General features: G+C 36.8%; 1 pseudogene; it reads right to left on the reverse strand.

Moving 5' to 3' along the window:
• Positions 1-17,785: 17,785 nt before the first annotated feature.
• On the reverse strand, positions 17,786-18,984 carry LOC101001499 (annotated as a pseudogene).
• Positions 18,985-19,374: the final 390 nt, after the last annotated feature.

The following is a 19,374-nucleotide window of genomic DNA, read 5'->3' on the forward strand; positions in this document are numbered from 1 at the left end:
GATATTAGAAAATTTTGTGAAGAGGTCATTGAAAATAATTATATGAGTTGGGCAACAACTTACTGACTTTGTTCTGTACCACATAGGCAGGAAGAATTCTACAAATGAAATTGTGATTAAAACTTTTAAACTATCTTAAATTAATTCTTGTGGTAGCAGAATCCTAAGATGGCCTCCAAGAACTCTGCGCCCCGTGTATATACCTTATCTATCCCCTTCCTTAATTACAGAAGAAAGCTGGACATATGATAGCTGTCACCTCCATGATTATGTTATATAACAAAAGTAAAGGGGATTTGTACATGTAATTATGGTTCCAAATCAGCTGGATTGAAGTAATCAAGTGGAGAATATTTAGTAGGCCTAATCAGGCATACCCTTTCAAAGTGGGTCTGGATGTCAGGGACTGTCTCTCCTGCTGGTCTTGGAGTAGCAGGTCACCAAGATAATCACACAGAAGTTAAATTTGCCAATGACTTTAGGGCCTTGGAAGAGTATCCAAAACCTTAGATGAGACTCCAGCCCCAGTCAACACCTTAATTTCAGCCTTGTGAAACCCTAAGCGGAAGACTGAGGCCATTCCCAGGTCCTAATCCACGGAAATAGTTAGACAATTTATGTATGTTCTTTTACACTGCCAAATTTGAGACAATTTGTTATACAGCAAATGAAAACCAATACAGCTCTCCTACTGAGTTTGCAAATACAGCAAAGCATAACCATTTAACAGTTAAATAATACCAAAGTAAATCATTCTAAAATTAACTATACTTCTTGTATTAATAATTTTAATACTCAATATTAGTTAATTATTAAGTATTACATATATAATAGATAATGTCAGTTCAATTCTTGCCGTATACCTAGTAGGACATGTCAAAACATTCTTTCTCAGTGTGACAGATTGATTGCTAAACTTTTCCCATTTTTCTGCTCTCTTGGTATCCATGCCCTAGGCAATTTGACTTTGTATCTTTCATCAAGAGGTAGAATCTATTTGCTGTACTGGCAATGTGACTTGCTTTGGCCCATAGAATATGTTGGAAATGATGGTGTGCCAGTTTCAAGCCTAGGTCTTAGGGGAGCCTGCATGTCTCTGGTCTCTTGGGATTCTACCAAGACCTAAGAAAAACCTTAGGCTAGCTTGCTGTAGTATGAGACGTGGACAAATCCTAATGATTCCAACTATCCCAGACAGTCTGTTTTTAGCCAACTCTTCTCCTGATCACAGATATTTGAGCAATCTCAGTTGGGAGCAGCTAAGCCTCACTAGCTCAGCAGACCTATTCAGTGAACCCACAGGTAAGTAAGAAACAAAAAAATGTTGTTTATTTTAAGCTATTACGTTTTGGTGCAGTTTGTTGCTCAATAATATATTGGTTATAGCTAATACATACAATAAATAATGTTTATAATAAAAGCAAATACCACAATTGAGAGAATTTTACTTTGAATCTTTTTCATTTTTACAAAAGATAAAATAATAATTATATATTCCTGATATATTATAATTAGTGTATAATATGTATAACTTTATCATATTTACCTTGAAATCATAAATTCAAAATACCAATTTCAATATATGTTTTACACAGTCATTATTTTGTAGATGCTTTATGTGATTTATAGATGCAAATATAAAATCTCTGTCCTCACTAACTGCTAGCCACAGAGTCAATGACAAGGATATTAAAAGCTATAAAGGCTCACAAACAATATGATGCTTGGATGTGCGTCATTATAGCGTACTCCTGTATTTTTCAAGTTGTTCAGCCAGAGTGTGGAGATGTTCAGTAAGGAAACTCATTGTTCTTTGAAGACAACTTATTTTATCCTTGGATTGCTCTGAGGATTAAAAATGTTTTTCATTATTTGGGCCAAACATTGGCGTCCTCTAATTTGTATACACTGATCGTAGTTCTATCTGCTAGAGGGTTTAGGGGTCATATAGAGCAGATTTAACTCCTGTTGCACCCAGGTTGTGGTACTTTGTTATGGTACCCATTAGCAAACTCATACACCAGCTAAAACCATAATACTACTAATTTTGACTAGATGTTCTAATGTAGCAAATACTTTGTTACCCAGAGCCATGCCTTCTATAGGTACTCGATTACAGGTATCTACAAATGATATTTTGGATAAATATTTGCCACTGCATGTCATGAACTACTACTAGTCCCCCTTTACCAGTGGAAACAAGGTCATTATGCCTTTAATATGCTCAAAACAGAGAATCACAGCCAGAAAATTCAGAACTAATTAAGGGGAGAACTTATCCTTAAGATTCTATTTCTCTGGGACCACTCTGGTACAAAATTCTGTTCTGTTTAAATCAAGTAAGAGAAAGGAAGAGAGAGGGAGAAATGTGTGTGTGTATATATATATGTGTGTGTATATATATGTGTATATATATGTGTATATATGTGTATATATGTGTGTGTATATATATATACACACACACGCATACATACTTATGCATAAATAAATATAATAGATTTTTTTCAAATATATACATATATAATGTCATTACCAGAATTTGGTTTTGCACAATTGGGGAAGTGGGTTATGCAGCCTCTATAAAGCCTGTCATCTTACAACTGATGCTGGAGTTGAAGTCTACAGAGCCGGAAGTCAGGAAGGGAACATGCATGTAAGTTGGTGAAGTCAAGGGCAAGCTAGAACTCACAAGCACTAATTAGAACCTCATGAGGACAGACTGAAATTCACATTAGTTGGTTCTGCCTCTGACTCTACTGACAAGTATATTCTGAAGAAGCTGGGCCTTTTTGTCGTGGAGATAAAGACAAAGACACACACACACACACACACACACACACACACACACACGCACACACATCTGGTCTAAAAGTCAAAGAAGTGAAGGAAGACCTAGGGGAAGATAGAAGTTGCAGACAGCCATGGCTTCAAGGCAGTGAGATGAGTTAGCAGATCAGGAAAAGTCTCTATGAGCTGCGACATGGCTCCTCCCCTTTTCTTCCTTACTCTAAATAACTCTACAATCTTCATTTGTCCGGAAATATCTATTTAATTCCACACTAAATAGAAACACACACGAGAGGAAATTCTGGAATATGCAGTTCAAGTTCAGTCTAGCCAAGTTAACATATTACAAAGTCATCACAAGTATCAGGCTTTTTATGACCTAGCCTAGGGTGTCACAGTATAAACTTAGGGTGTTTGACTGACCTATTCTATTGTCAGTTCCACCTATTTGTTCTTCACAATCCCAATGGGAATCAAAAACCTCACATTTCATAAGGATAATTGCCAAATAATTTGTGGTCATATTTTAAAAGGTACACATACGTGTGTTTGTGTGTGCATGTGTATGTGAGAGAGGGACATCGACTGGCATAGAAAACATGGTAAAATGTTGGAAATTGGAGAATCTAGGTGCAGGGAGTGAGAAATATTATTTTTACTGCTCTTGCAGCTTTTTTATCATTTTAAATTCTTGAAAAGAACATGAGAGAATGAAGGTAACAACCTAAGGAGTAGTAGATGATTACTCACATGTATAAAGTCCATTATTTTTCATTATCATGTGGTTTTAACAAATTATTTGAAGAATTAATGAGAACAAAATGAAGCATGTCTCTACTCTTTTTGTGTCCGATAGCTTCTCCACCCAAATGTCACTGGCTTGACAGTGCAAAAGAGAGTTGTGCGGAATGTGCATTTAATTTGAACCAGTAGATTAGCTTAGACGTTTAAATTATCTAGTTACTATAATAATGTACTATTTTTCTTCTAAACAGAAAAATATCGGCTTTATATAGCCACATTTTCTAACCTTGAGAATACATTAGAGGAATTTCTGCTAACCGGGTGTTTTCTTCTTTGCATGTAAAGAGGGTCGGTTAAAATTTTGTAATCCAGCATTTCATGTTTCCCAAATAGACTTGTTTCAGTGATTTGATGAAAATTTGCTAATTTGCCAAGATAAATCTTTTTCTGAGTGCCAAAAGTTTTAATCTTTTTCTGATTGATTCTTGCTGTCGCTCCTTCAGTTTCAGCACGAATGTCAGGGCCCCCTGAACTGCTTGCAGTCCTGCTCTTCTTTCTCAGATCAGAATTACAGCTTTAGTCTAGGATTGAATGTGGTCATTTCAATCATTTTCCATTTCCCGAAGAGACTATAATTCTCTTATAAAATGCTTATTAGGGAAGACATTGGGAATTCAGGACAATTTTATTTTCTGCTTATCTTCCAAGGGCCATGAGATCAGGATCCAGATGTTCTGACTCAGCCAAAGGCAGGACTGTTCCCTGGCAAAGGAAAATTGAGATTATGCATGCAGGAGACAAAGAGGACTGGGAACGCATATGCCTAAGTGATAGATATACCAGCACAGCCACTTCTAATATATTTACTGAGACAGAGGACATAAAGGTCTGTTAGAAGACTGACGTGTCCTTTGACTGTAATCGTTGTAAATGCAGCTGAAAAATAAAAGATTACATAACAAATTGAAATAAGTATAGCAGGGTTATTGAGAAAATAGGTTACCTTATTTCATGCAGTTGGGAAGGTTCAAGTTAGAGTAGTAGCAGGGAAAGATTTTAAAAGCCTCATTCCACTTGCTATTAAACATGAATCATTCTTGCTCTCCCTTCTTTGCTCATTTTTGTACTTGGGGAGTACAAAAATACCCTCTTTCTGCTTCTATGATTTTTTTTTTCTGTCTTCCAACCAAATGAAATGCTATCTGAAAACGGTCATTTTAAATCTGTTTTTACTTATTTTTCTTTGTTTCTCCACAGTTGCGTTTGCTTGCATTGAGAACATATTTCAAGAAGAAAAATAAAAATCGTTTGTGTTTTAATTTTTGAACAACAAATACAACTACTATTAAAGCATTTGGTACCTTTTCTAGTTAACTTCCTTCATATCTCCTTCTTTGCTCATTCCAGCTCTCTGTATACACGGTTCATCACATCATTCAGGCTTATACCCAAATGCCATTTCAGAAAGCACAACCTGCACTACGTGTTACCTGAAGCATGCTTTGATTTCAGGTAAACTGTTTTAGAAGGAAATGCTTCACTGAAATTTCAAAATCTAATGCTAAATATGATGTCGTTTTAATGGCTTATAAGAAAAATGCTTTTTGCACATGCATATGCAAAAGTCCATAAAGCAATATCTAGGAGAAGTTTCCATCTTTAAATGAGACAGAGTGAAAAACAAAACAAGCAACTTTTGTCAGTAACCCTCAGCTTACTTGGAGACTCGCCAATTACTGTAAGAATGCTGAGTTTTATATTCCTAATTAGTGGGGGGCGTGTTGTGCCTTGCTGTCAATTTCTACACAAGGAATGGCTCACTGATTCTGACCATTCCTTCAGCTGAGGGATTACTACTCATGATGTTGACAAAGCTGTGAAAGATGGTGTTAGGCAAGTAAAGCTCAGTGGGCTTTTATGTTGAAAATTTTCTTGGAAGAATGCTAACCTCCATCAAAGAGTCCATGTCAGGCAGGATAGCTCTAGTGATTTTATATATTTACACACACATATATACACACACACATATATACACACACACATATTTATGTACACATATGCACACAAATATATGTTTATATATGTGCATTTTATGTACATATATTTGCTATATAATACAGGTGATATATATCATATATTTATTATATATTATATAAAATATTTATATATAAATAGCATATATTATATATAATAGTATACATCTCACCTATATTATATAGCAAATATATGTGTGATATATATCTGATATATATGTACATGATCTATACATATATGTTATGTATATCTTGTATATATATACATTTAATATATAATACAGGTAATATATATTTTATATATAATACCAGTGAAATAGTCAGTATATTGTATATTCTATATGTAATACCAGTGATATTATTAACCAGTCCTGGAGGCAGTTAAATAGAGTAGGCTTGCAAAAAATTTGCATGTCAGATTGAAATTAAACTTAAACCTCTTTCCCTTAACAAGTCATCCTATTTCAAACTTTAAAAAGACTGTAATGATCATCTAGTCTACTTGTCATCAGCTAGGGAACGAATCTCTTTTATGATGTTTTTAGTAGGTACCCAACCCATTTCTACTTGTTGCAGTCTTTGCACTATACACTTAGGAGTCAGATACATTTGGCTTTACATATTCTCTGCAATTCTTAGCTCTGAGATCTGGGGAAACCTTCTGAGTCTGTTTTCCTCATTTAAATGAGGGTAAGATTAGGCATTTCATGTGGTTCTAGGGATTCTGCAAGGTAATACAGTTAACATTCCCATTATAGAGACCAGAAGAATATTTGTCTAATAAATACAAGTTTCTTTATCCATTCCTTCCAGTTCTGGGAAGGCCATTAACTTCACAGTCAGTTTGTTCCATTGTTGAACTGGAAGAGTTGTTCGAAAGTTCTTTCTTATTCTGTAATCTGCCTTTCTGTTATTCTCATCTGTATTTTTCAGTTGTGGCTTTGAGCTTCCCAAAAGTAGTTTCTGTCTATTCCCATAAGTTTGTAGGCATTATTTGAAGATGGTAGAATCACCCTATTGTTATCCAGAGTATATATTCTTGGTTACTTTTACTAATTTTCAATTGATATGGTTTCTGTACAGTTTAAGTGTACAGTCTGTTAAAGCAAACTAAATATCACCTGAGAAGGACTCTGTACTTCTATATTTGAGTCGTTGTGGATGAACCATAACCTAGCTTAAGAGTCAGAGAAGATTAAAAATCTACCTTAGGAATATGTGCCTGTAATAGTAGCTAAGTCCTGGCCAATCCCAGCCACCATACTTCAACCGTTTACACACTGCTGAGTGTTCATTCTGTGTTCAAATAAGGCAAACGCCGAGGTGCAACCAATCCAGCCATTGTGTACCTCACTTCCAATTTCTGTACATCATTTTTCTTTTTTCGTTTATAAATCTTCTTCCACCACATGACTGTGGCTGTGCTGGAGTCTATGTGACTCTGCTGTGATTTGGGGGCTGTTTGATTTGTGAATCACTCATTGCTCAATTAAACTCCTTTAAATTTAATTTGTCTGAAGTTTTTCTTTTATCAAGTCCTATCCTACTAGACAAAATTAAGTGGCTGAATGACCCAATCTCTTCTTCCTCAAACTATCCATATTCATCACTCAGAATTTCTGAACACTGTATTTAAATTCATTATGATTTGACTATTTTTAAATTGCATTCAATTTTTAATCACATAGAACATAGGGATTTTCTGGGAGAACCCACTGAAATTGCATTGTACGACTTCCTTGTCATTGTCACACAAACCCAAGCATGGGTCCTAAATCTAGCTCTGTATTAGTCAGGGTTCTCTAGAGGGACAGGACTAATAACATAGATGTACATATGAAAGAGAGTTTATTAAGGAGTATTGACTTACACGATCACAAGGTGAAGTCCCATAGTAGGCCGTCTGCAAGCTGAGGAGAAGGAAACCAGTCTGTGTCCCAAAACCTCAAAAATAGGGAAGCTGACAGTGCAGCCTTCAGTCTGTGGTCAAAGGGCCAAGAGCCACCGGCAAACCTTGGTGTCCAGCGTTTGAGGACAGGCAGCATCCAGCACAGGAGAAAGATGAAGGCTGGAAGACTTAGCCAGTCTAGTCCTTCCACGTTCCTCTGCCTGCTTTATCCTAGCCACACTGGCAGCTGACAAGACGGTGCCCACCCAGATTGAGGGTGTGTCTGCCTCTCCCAGTCCACTGACTCAAATGTTAATCTCCTTTAGCAACACCCTCACAGACACACCCGGAACAATACTTTTCATCCTTCAATCCAATCAAATCGACATTCCATAATAACCATCACAAGTCCACTCCTTGTCGACTTGAACCCATATACACCTCCTGAAATCACACATAATCTTCAAATAAAGACAATAATAAAGTCATAATTATGCCTAACATTATACAGCTATCCTTTATACAACTGAAACACATCCATCTCCAACCCAGATGCTATTACATAAAGTTAACAACACTTAAATTCTCATATGAAGTCAATAAATCTTATGTCACATGACAAAGAAAAAAGAAAGGAAATAAAATGAAGATATGTTAGTACAAGTGTACACATGCACAAACATGTTCTTAACAAAATAAGAAGGAAATACTCATTATAATTATAGTCCTCTTTTCTGCAATTGGTCATGTGGCCGTAGCTGGTATTGATGACTACTTTCTTCTACTACTCATTCTATATTCCTTTTGCCTTCAGCAAGCACCTCAGTAGTCATGGTTCTTTACCTGGTGAAGTGACCTCAAACCTTCATTTCTAAAGAGTCTGGAGCTATTTGTAGTCCTGCCCAGATTGGGCTCTTGTGGTTTCCCATTGACCTTAATCACAGGGCATGGTAATACTAAGAGATGCCCTAAGGGATCTCGTGTGTTCCACTCATACTCTTCCTTACCTCTGTTGTGGAGTAGTAGATTTGCGCAGCAGCCTGGACCTGTTGCAGAGCCTTCTCCTGTTCTGGATTCCACTCAAAGCTGGCAGCCTTTTGGATCACTTGATAAATGGGCCAGAGTAACATACCCAAATGATGAATGTGTTGCCTCCAAAATCCAAGTAGGCCCACTAGGCATTGTGCCTCTTGGTTGTAGGAGGGGCCAAAGGTAGCAACTTACCCTTTACCTTAGAAGGCATATCTCAACAGGCCCCAACCACTGGACCCCTAGAAATTTTACTGAGGAAGAAGGTCCCTGAATTTTAGTCAGATTTATTTCCCATCTCCTGGCATTTAAATGTCTCAGCCGTAAGTACAGTGTGTTTGTTACTTATCACTCACTGGATCCAATCAGCATAATGTTATCAATGCAATGGACCAGTGTGATATCCTGTGGAAGGGAAAAACAATCAAGATCTCTGCAAACAAGATTATGGCACAAAGCTGGAGAGTTGATATACCCCTGAAGTAGGACAGTAATGGTTTATTGCTGGCTTTGCCAGCTGAAGGCAAATTGCTTCTGGTGGGCCTTCTGGACAGGAATGGAGAAAAAGGCATTTGCCAAATCAATGGCTGCATACCAGGTACCAGGAGATGTGGTAATTTGCTCAAGCAACGAAACCACATCTGGTACAGCAGCTGCAATTGGAGTTACACTTGGGTAAGCTTATGATAATCCACCGTCGTTCTCCAAGATCCATTTGTCGTCTGCACAGGCCAAACAGGAGATTTGAACAGGGAGTGGAATCACCTCTCCGTGTCTTTCAAGCCCTTGAGGGTGGCACTAATCTCTGGCTTCCCTCCAGGGATGTGATACTGTTTTTGATTTACTGTTTTTCAAGGTAGAGGCTGCTGTTGGTTTCCCATGTAATTAAAATGCCCTCTGGGTCAATAGGATGAAATATTTAAACCAATTAATGAAATAAATAATTATACACATCTATCACTGTATACAGTAAAATAAACATTATTTACATTGCTCTTTAGTGAGTGAACAACGACCTCTTCTTTTCTTAGAGTTGATATGAAAGTTGCAAGATTGACAGTTAACTGATTAAAGAAAAAAATCATAGAGATGAAGATGAGGGATAATTATATAGTTTTATGTGTATTTACTTGAAATGTTGTTAAATATTAACTACTCTTCTACTCTTCCATTAAGTCTACCTAGGTCTGCAGAAGGTATCAGTTATGATGCATTTTTAGTTATGATAATAAGTATAATATTAAAAGTAGAGTTTACATTTAAACTCAATACATATGCTAACTTATTATAAACGAATGGTAATTGAAAATTAAAACATTGAATCTCTAATACAATATATTTCCATAATTAAGTGTGAATAATAATTATGGAGTGGAGAGTAGTATGTATCTTTTAAAACAGGATTTTAATAATGATAGCGTTGCTGGAAGTCCAATTTCTTCTTAAAAAAATAGGCTTGTTCTAAGCAAGATCTGTCATTCTTTATAAATAGTATACAGGAGCTCAAGTGTAATACTTCTTAAACTTTAAACTTTGAAATGAAGGTTATTTATATGTTTGATTTTAAAAAAAACTTTGACTGCTTTAAACTTATTCAAATTAAAATATCCTAGATGATTTATACTCCAGGAAACTGAAAGCTAGACAAACAATCAAAGATATATTTGTCTACCTGATCTAAAAATACCTAACACCTTTTAAAATATAACAGAAGCTATTGTCAACAATACCTAATTGCCTCATTCATTTCCTTATTGACTTGATTCCTTGATGCTTTGTTACTCACTAGAAAGTTTAGTGCCATTCTATTCTCTGTTCCAATTTCTTCTGAAAGAGGAAGCATATTGGACAAATGTATGCCTTTTTTTTTGAGATGGAGTCTCGCTCTGTCAACCAAGCTACAGTGTAGTGACACAATCTCGTCTCACTGCAACCCCCGCCTCCCAGGTTCAAGCAATTCTCTCTCAGCCTCATGAGTAACTGGGATTACAGGCATGCACCACCACACCCAGCTAATTTTTGTGTTTTTAGTTGAGACAAGGTTTCACCATGTTGGCCAGGCTGGTCTTGAACTCCTGACCTCGTGATCCACTCACCTTGGCCTCCTAAAATACTGGGACTACAAGCGTGAGCCACTGTGCCCGGCTGCCCATTCTGTTTAATTGGCCTTCGTATGGGTAAAGTGTTCGTCCTCCTAGATTGGATGTTGTTAATTCCAGAGTCCAGTTGAAATAATATGATCCTAACACTGACATTAAAATTTTGCATGCCATTAGTCACAGTGATTGTTCTGGAGGACATGGTATCCAGTACAATTCAATGAGACTCAATCGTGACTCTTTAGAGAACAATTGGGAAAACAGAGTTGTCTTTTCTGCTAAGTCATGCTGTAAATATAAAGTATATTTCTGGGTCATTTTGCAAGGACCTTATCACCAGAACTTGGAAGTCTGTAGGAAAAGAGAGAAAACAGAAAAGGTATCCAATGTAGAGTCAAGACATAGATAAAATTGAAGCTTGCAGGTTTTGGTTAACTCGCTCTTGGTACCAGCTATCTGGATAAATTCTACATTTTGCTTTTTGTTTTTGTTTTTGTTTTTCTTAAGGTGGTTTGAGTTGAATTTTCTGTTACATGTGACAATAAAAGGCTCAATGTATACGTAACTCAACTTAGAAAACTTGGAATGACTTGTTCCAGTGATACTTGCTGGAAAATATGGCAGTATTGTTCCAAGTCCAATTTATGCCAAGGTCTGGGACTCCTAAATATGACAACAGTTCACAGTCATGCAGAGTGACAGTTGTCTCTGTTATACATTTAGGACTGGTCCCTACACAGCCTTTTCTTTTAAGTGTCAACTTATTGTATTGCTACCTATTTCTCTCTTTAGTTCTCTTCACATTTGTTTTGTACATTTAAGTGCCCCATTAATGGGTGCACCTATATTTACAATTGTTACACGCTCTTGAGATGATCTGACCGCTTTATCATTATATAATGACTTTCTTTGTCTCTTGTGACAGTTTCTACTTAAAGTCTATTTTGTTTCAAATAAGTATAGCAATTAGTGCTCCCTTTTTGTTAGCATGTGAATGGAATATCTTTTTCCATTCCTTCACTTTCAGCTTATGTGTACCCTTAAAGATACAGTGAGTCTCTTGTATGGAACATATAGTTAGATACTGTCTTTTCATTCATTTTAGTCACTCTATATCTTCCGGTTAGAAAGTATAATTCATTTACATTTAAATCAGATATTTATTTATTTGACTTACTATTGTCACTTTGTTAATTGTTTTCTGATTGTTTTGTAGTTTCTTTTCTTCTTTCCTCCTCTCTTGCTCTCCTTGTAATTTGACTTTTTTTTTTTCTTTTTTTGCAGTGGTATGCTTTGATTCTTCTCTCTTTATCTTTTGTGTACCTACAACACATATTTTTTTCTTTGTGGTTACCTTGTTGCTTATGTAAAATCTTTTTTAGTTCTAACAGTTTGTTTTAAGCCAATAATAACTTTGGCTACATATAAAAACTATATTTACCTTCTCTCACCACATTTTATGTTATTAATGTCACAATTTACATCTTTTGTATACTACGTATCCGTTAACAAATTAGCGTAAAGTTATTTTAATACTTTTGTCTTTTAAACTTTCTACTACAGTTAGAAGTGATTTTTACATCATCCTTGACTCATTAGAATATTTTGAAGTGGACTATATTCTTATCTTTACAGTGAGCTTTATATTTTTACATGTTCTCAAGTTGTTGGCTAACATCCTTTCATTCTAATTTAAATAACTCCTTTTGTCATTTATTGTCAGGCAGGTCTGGTCGTAATGAAATTCCTCAGTTTTTCTCGAAGATCTTTTATCTCTCCATTTCCAAAGGTCAGATTTGCAGAGTATGGTAGACTTATTGGCAGATTTTCTTTTCCTTTCAGTACTTTGAACAGATAATCTCACTTTCTCCTGGTTTCCAAAGTTTCTGCTGGAAAATTTGCTTACCGTCCTCATGAGGGTTCCTTTACATGTGAAGAGTCACTTTTTCTTTCTCTGAGTGTAGCAGGATGAGCCGCAGACAAAACCTCTCAGACACCGAGTTGTAGAAGGAAGTGCTTTATTCAGCTGGGAGCATCAGCAAGCTACTGCCTTAAAGTCCAAGCTCCCCAAGTACACAATTTCTGTCCCTTTTAAGGGCTCACAACACTAAAGATTTCACAGAAAGGGTCATGGTTGATTTGCGCGAGCAGGAGGCACGTGACAGGGGCTGCATGCACCGGTAGTCAGAGTGAAACAGAACAGAGCAGGGAGTTTCACAATGTTATTTTATACAATACCAGGAATCTATGGATAACATCAGTTTCTAAGTCATGAGTTAATTTGTTAATTTTTAACTACTAGGTTTAGGCCAGGCAGGCCCAGGCCCGGTTTTGGACCTGGCACGGGCTGCCTGTCTTTGGTTTCACTTCCTTTTTTCTTAAAACAGGTACTGAGTATAAAACAATATGAGAGGGTCTCTCTCTTCCCTCATGAGGAGTCAAAACTACAGTATGCTTTTATGACACTGTATTTTTTACTTTTGAGAATTTGATTATAGTATATCTGGTGAAGATTTCTTTATATTCTATCTAACTGAGGTTCTTCAGGCTTCATATATCTGGGTGTTCATTTTCCTCTCCAGATTTGTGAAATTTTCTGTCATTATTTCTTTAAATAAATTTTCAGTCATTTTCTTTTCCTCTGTTGCTTCTAGAATTTTCATAATACATATATTGTTTGCTTGATGTTCAGCTATAACTTCTGTTGTGTTTCTTCACTATTTTTCCTTCTTTTATCTTTCTGTTCTGCTATCTGGCAAATCTCAAACGACCTGTTGAGCTCCCTGATTTTTTCTTCTGTTTGATCAAGTACAGATGGTTCTCAAATTTCAGTGGTTTGACTTACAATTTTTTGACTTTACAATGGTGTAACACCATCACAATTTTGTTATACTTTAAATTTTGAACTTTGATCTTTTCCCAGGCTAGCAGTAAGTGGTACATGAGATTTTCGACACTTTATTATAAAATAGACTTTGTGTTAGATGAGTTTGCCCAGCATGAGCTAATTTAGGTGTTCTGAACACAGTTAAGGTGGGCTAGACTAAACTGTGATGTTTGGTAGGCTAGTTGTATTAAATGCATCTTTTACTTACAATATTTTCAACTTACAATGAGTATATTGAATGTAACATTGTAAGTTTAACATTTGGATGCTCTTGAAGCTTTCCAAGAAGTTTTTCTATTCAGTTATTATGTTCCTCAGTCCCAGAATTCCTGTTTTGTTCTTTTTTTATAGTTTATATTTTTTTGTTAAACTTCTAAATTTGTTCATGTATTGTTTTTATGATTTTATTTGGTTGTTTGTTCTCCTCTGTAGTTCACTGAGCTTCCTTAAGAGGATTATTTTGAATTATTTGTCAGGCAGTTCATACATCTGTATTTTTTAGAGCTAGTTACTGGTTCTTTTATTTTTTCCTCTTCTGGTGATGTCAGATTTCCCTGATTATTTGACTTTTTTTTTTTTTTTTTTGGTCTTGCATTATGTTCTATGTATTTGAAGAAGTAAGCTGGAGTGCAGTGGCGCGATCTCCGCTCACTGCAGGCTCTGCCTCCCGGGTTCACGCCATTCTCCCACCTCAGCCTCCCTAGCAGCTGGGACTACAGGCACTCGCCACCATGCCTGGCTGATTTTTTTGTGTTTTTAGTAGAGACAGGGTTTCACCATGTTAGCCAGGATGGTCTTGATCTCCTGATCTTGTGATCCACACGCCTCAGCCTCCCAAAGTTCTGGGATTACAGGCTTGAGCCACGGTGCCCGGCCACATCTCTTCTAATCTTTACAGACAGGCTTCAGCAAACAGAGTCCTTCACCAATCAACCCATGTACAGATTCTGAGCAGGATGTTTCTGGGATATCTGTGTACACTTGCTGCTGGAGTCCTTGAAACAGCTGACCTGGTACCTCAATAAGTAGATGAGCAGCCCCGGCTTTTGGGTCCACCAGGTCCAGTCTGATGTCTGGGTTTGCAGGAGTAGGCAGACATGGAATTTAGGTTTGTGTAGATGGGCCTGCTGCCTCATTGCACAGGGGTGAGCCTGAAGCTTGGGTCTACAGGTATAAGCCTGGATCCTGGGTACATGGGGTCTAGTGTGTTGCTGGGGTCCACTGGGGTGGACCTAGTAACTGTGTTCATGGTGACAGGACTGAAGTCTAGGTCCATTGGGATGGGCCCAGAGGCTGAGTCTATGAAGGCAGGTATGGGGCCAGCATCCACAGGGGCTGGCCTGAATCCTGAGGCTGCAGGAGCTAGCCTAGCCCTGGGGTGGATCTGAAAGCTGGCCCTGAAGGGGCATGATGGTGAAGACCACAGTAAAATCACGTGTTAACTTCACTCTTCTTCCCCTGTGTGGAAGATATCACTGGTGGCACTGTGCTATGCTAAACAAGTTCAGGGGAGAGGTGATGTGAGTAATGTGAAACTGTCCTTACTCCCATCTTCAATCCATCTTTCTTTATTTCTGTACTTTACCCAGGCGTTGTAATCTGTCATATGGATTCCTTAGCTCTTGGCAAAGTATTTTCATGCATGGATGGTTGTTTAAATTGATGTTTCTGTGAGGAGTGCTGGAAACTTCCTTTTCATCATCATCTTGCTGATGTTACTCCTTCAACATTATTTTTAACCACAGAAAGAACAGAAGCCAAAATATTAATATTTCATTTACTATAGTGTATACATAGAGGATTATTGTGTTATATTTGTTCTTATCGGAATTTGTTCACTTTTTAATGTGCTAAGGGATTATCAATGGGAGAACAATTACTTTCAGTAGGTTAGAGATTTGTCATCAAATTAGTTGTCAAGATTTACAGTAATTTAAAATATGTAGTAATTTTAAGGGAATAAATATCATGACCATATGTAGTAGTTTGGGGTTGGTTAGTAGGATAATGAATAATTTGATGTAACTGGAAATAGATGGTTAAACATGAACTATGATAATGAAAACATAATTTGCATGAGAGCTGCAAGCTTGATGGCTACTACAAAAATCTAGCATAATGTTCTTATGTATTGCCTGTGGGGCCCAGAGGCCCCTGGGCAACAGCTGTTGACTGTTTCATGATAAGAATATATGCTATAGAGTATAAAATAAAGTGCTTGGCAATGAGATGGCTTATATTTGTATTTAACTGTGGTCCTAAGATACTGTGAATAGTTGCTTTCCTAAACCTGGGATATTGTGATTATATTTCAAAATGTATGGAGCTGATGTTATTATGAAATTTTTGCACTTAACAGTAAAATTAACAGCTACTAAAATACTTTTCAACTGGAATTTGATAAAGACATTTATTTACCCCTTTCTGTTTTCTCAACCTATATTAACGTTAAATGATAGAGCTCTTAGTTCTCTAGAATTGCTCAATAGATCATGGTTATATTTGTAATTTTCTTTGCTTTGGGTGGGATTTTAGATTAGACTTTACTTGAAGTAGCAGTATGCCTTCTTTTAAGAATGCATTAAACTTTATTCAATTTCTATGTAAATATTTATAATTCAATGATTATTTGTTATTATGGTTAATGTTGAAGGATAGTAATGGTATTGGCATATTTCCCATTGAAACTAATACTATGTATTTAAAGTACTCTTCAAAGTAAAAGGCCTTCTTTTAATAACTGAGTGCATCTATTCATTTATTTTATAATAATAGATTTCAAAAAGGGCCAGAAGTCCCAGCTTTATTTTACCAAGTTTATCCAAATGGATTTACCAATGGATATCCAAATTGGTTAAGTGGCTTGTCCAAGTTCAGCAAACATGCTGAAGTTCACCGCTTTTTAAGTTTCCCTAAAATGACCCAGCCCTCATAAATGCTTATGAAGCTTTAATCCAAAACATCTTTGGCATGTCTTCTAAGAACGAGCTTTGAAAAAAATGTAAGTTTGCTGGAATAATGATGTACTCAGCTTTTTCTTTTCCCAGAAGTTTTAGTATATGAAGGAAATGAGTTCTAATATCAGAATTATATTTTTATTTGAAAAGCTTTAGTTTGATTATGTGTATTTTATATAGTAAGCTATAATAATTGTCATGACTCACATGTATAAATATCTAACATTCAAAATTGTTAAAGGCAATAGTGAATGGGTCTTTTAAGAAGTACAATAACATATGTATTCTATGAAAGACAAACATATGGATGAAATGAACAACAAAATCAAAGTTAAGTATCAAAAGAGAAAAGGAGTTAGAGAAATATTTTAATATAAGTACTTTTTCAGTTTAATATTTCAAATGTAATTTTAAAATAAACTTAAACTATGAAAATGTATATTTCAGAAAGTATATGGTAATTTTCAAATCTTTTAAAAAGAAGCAGTTGACAAACTGCAAGCCAGGTAAAACCTGGGTGTAAAAGGAAAGTTAGTTTGCTGTCTATAAGGAGATTAATAACTTTGTGGGGTAAAAGAGACACTGGGCAGCAGTGTATTAGAGCTCATATTACAGAGGAACTGGAGATTTTGTAAGGCGTCCCATTTTTCTTTGTCATGGATAAGAATATTTTGATAATAGTGAAATTCAGATCACATAACAACATGTATTTCTGGTGTTGAAATAAGACAATTAACTGGCTTTGAAAAATACTTGGATAGTTTTCAAACTACCCATGTATAATAATAGGAAAACTGCATAGACAAAGAAGTAGATGGGGAGAAAAAATAAATACGGTGTAAGCTTAGCACCAGAGATTGCAGGTCATGAGGATCTGTGTAGTGAGCCGCACAGTAAAATAAATACACTCTAAACAAATAAAACATAGTGCATTCACTTAAATACTTTAAAATATTTAAAATAAATAGAAGAAGCATAGTGTATTTGTTGGTTACTGAGAAAAAGTAACAGGAAAGGCGACTCTGAATAATATAGATATTAATTTATGAAGTGTGAGGCTATCTCTAATATGTTAATAACATGAAAACATAATAATCCATCATTGACATGCTGAATGAACTTTCTAAGGGGCTCATTCCTTTACCTTTCTATAGAGAGGTGGCTGTCAGGTTCCACTTTCTGAAGTTTTCAAATGTTTTTTCTCTTTCTCTTTCCTTCTTTCGACACAAAAGAAAGTATTGGAAGAAATGTCCCCAAAAGTGTTTTGAATTCGCAGCAACTTTATAAAATACAAATAATAATAATAATAACTTGAAATATTGTTATGAGGTCAATTTTCCATTTATCAAAATTTCCTTTCTTGACAAACACAATTCATTCGTCATTTTAAGTTTTAAGGAAAGTGCTCTATTTAATGGCTCATTCATACTTTCATTGCTTGAAGTTGTCCATGTTTTATTGATTGCCTATTCTTTCTCTTCAGCAAAATGGCAGTACACTGATGAAGAACATGGGATCCCTTGGGTTAACACCACGCTAAATGTAACATAACACTCTTAGATGCTCACTGTGTAGGCCAGAGCCTTCTAGTCTGTAATGTGACTGGGACATATACAGCATGAGATAAAGTTTAAACACTTTAGTGTTCAACTATAGATCTCAGAGCAACTTAAAGCACTGAGGTTGTCTAGGGACAAACATTTTCATGAATTATTTATTTATTTATTATTTTTTAGATGGACAGGAAGTATAATTTATTGATGAGTATTAAGAGGGGGCAGCACAGTGGAAGCCCTCATGAGTGCCGAGTCTGCAACTTGTCCAGAGGGCCAGAAGTGGGGATGTACTTGATCCCACAGCCATCTGGGATGAGCCACTTCTCAGTCACCATGTCTTCAAATTCATCCACACTGAACTTAATGAAGCCCCACTTCTTTGAGATGTGGATCTTCTGGGGACCAGGGAACTTGAACTCGGCCCTGCCTAGGGCTTCAATCACGTGCTCCTTGTTCTGCATCTTGGTGCAGATGGACATGATAACTTGGCTGATGTGAACCCTGGTCATGGTGCCCTGGGGCTTTCCAAAGGTACCTCGCATGCCTGTTTGAGCCTGTGAGCCCCAGCACAGGACATCTTGTTGATGCAGATGACCTGGAAGGAGTGGAGCCACACCCGAATATGGAAGCGTCTTTGGCACAGCTTTTTACCATGTACTCACTGGCACAAATTCGGGCAGCCTCCCGGGCTTCAGAGGACAGGGACTCAACTTCATCTGACACCACGTGGCCATAAAGCGGAAACTCATCCACTTTTGCCTTCTTCTGCCCCAGGTCAAAGATGCGAATCTTGGCATCAGGGACGCCTTGGAAGAAGCGAGACTTTGGGTATGGCCTGTTCTTAAAATACCGGTAACTACAGGCAGGGCGGTGTTCCATGGCAACACCAGGATCTTCAGTGGCGTGCTCAAGGGAGAGAGAACATGAATTCTTATTAATATAATAATTTATGTACTTTGCATCAATTTATTTTTATTTATGTTTAATTGACAAATAGAATTGTATGTGTGTATATATACATTTATCTATCTATCTATCTATCTATCTATCTATCTATCTATCTATCTATATTTTTTGTTGTTATTGTTGAGACGGAGTCTCGCTCTGTCGCCCAGGCTGGAGTGCAGTGGCTGGATCTCGGCTCATTGCAAGCTCCGCCTCCCGGGTTCCTGCCATTCTCCTGCCTCAGCCTCCCGAGTAGTTGGGACTACAGGCGCTGCCACCACGCCCGGCTAGTTTTTTGTGTTTTTAGTAGAGATGGGGTTTCACCATGTTAGCCAGGATGGTCTGGATCTCATGACCTCGTGATCCACCCGCCTCAGCCTCCCAAAGTGCTGGTATTACAGGCGTGAGCCACCAAGCCCGGCTTTTTTTTTTTGAGAGGGAGTCTCGCT

Source organism: Papio anubis, chromosome 4 (assembly GCF_008728515.1).
Source record: "Papio anubis isolate 15944 chromosome 4, Panubis1.0, whole genome shotgun sequence".
Classification (NCBI taxonomy): Eukaryota; Metazoa; Chordata; class Mammalia; order Primates; family Cercopithecidae; genus Papio; species Papio anubis.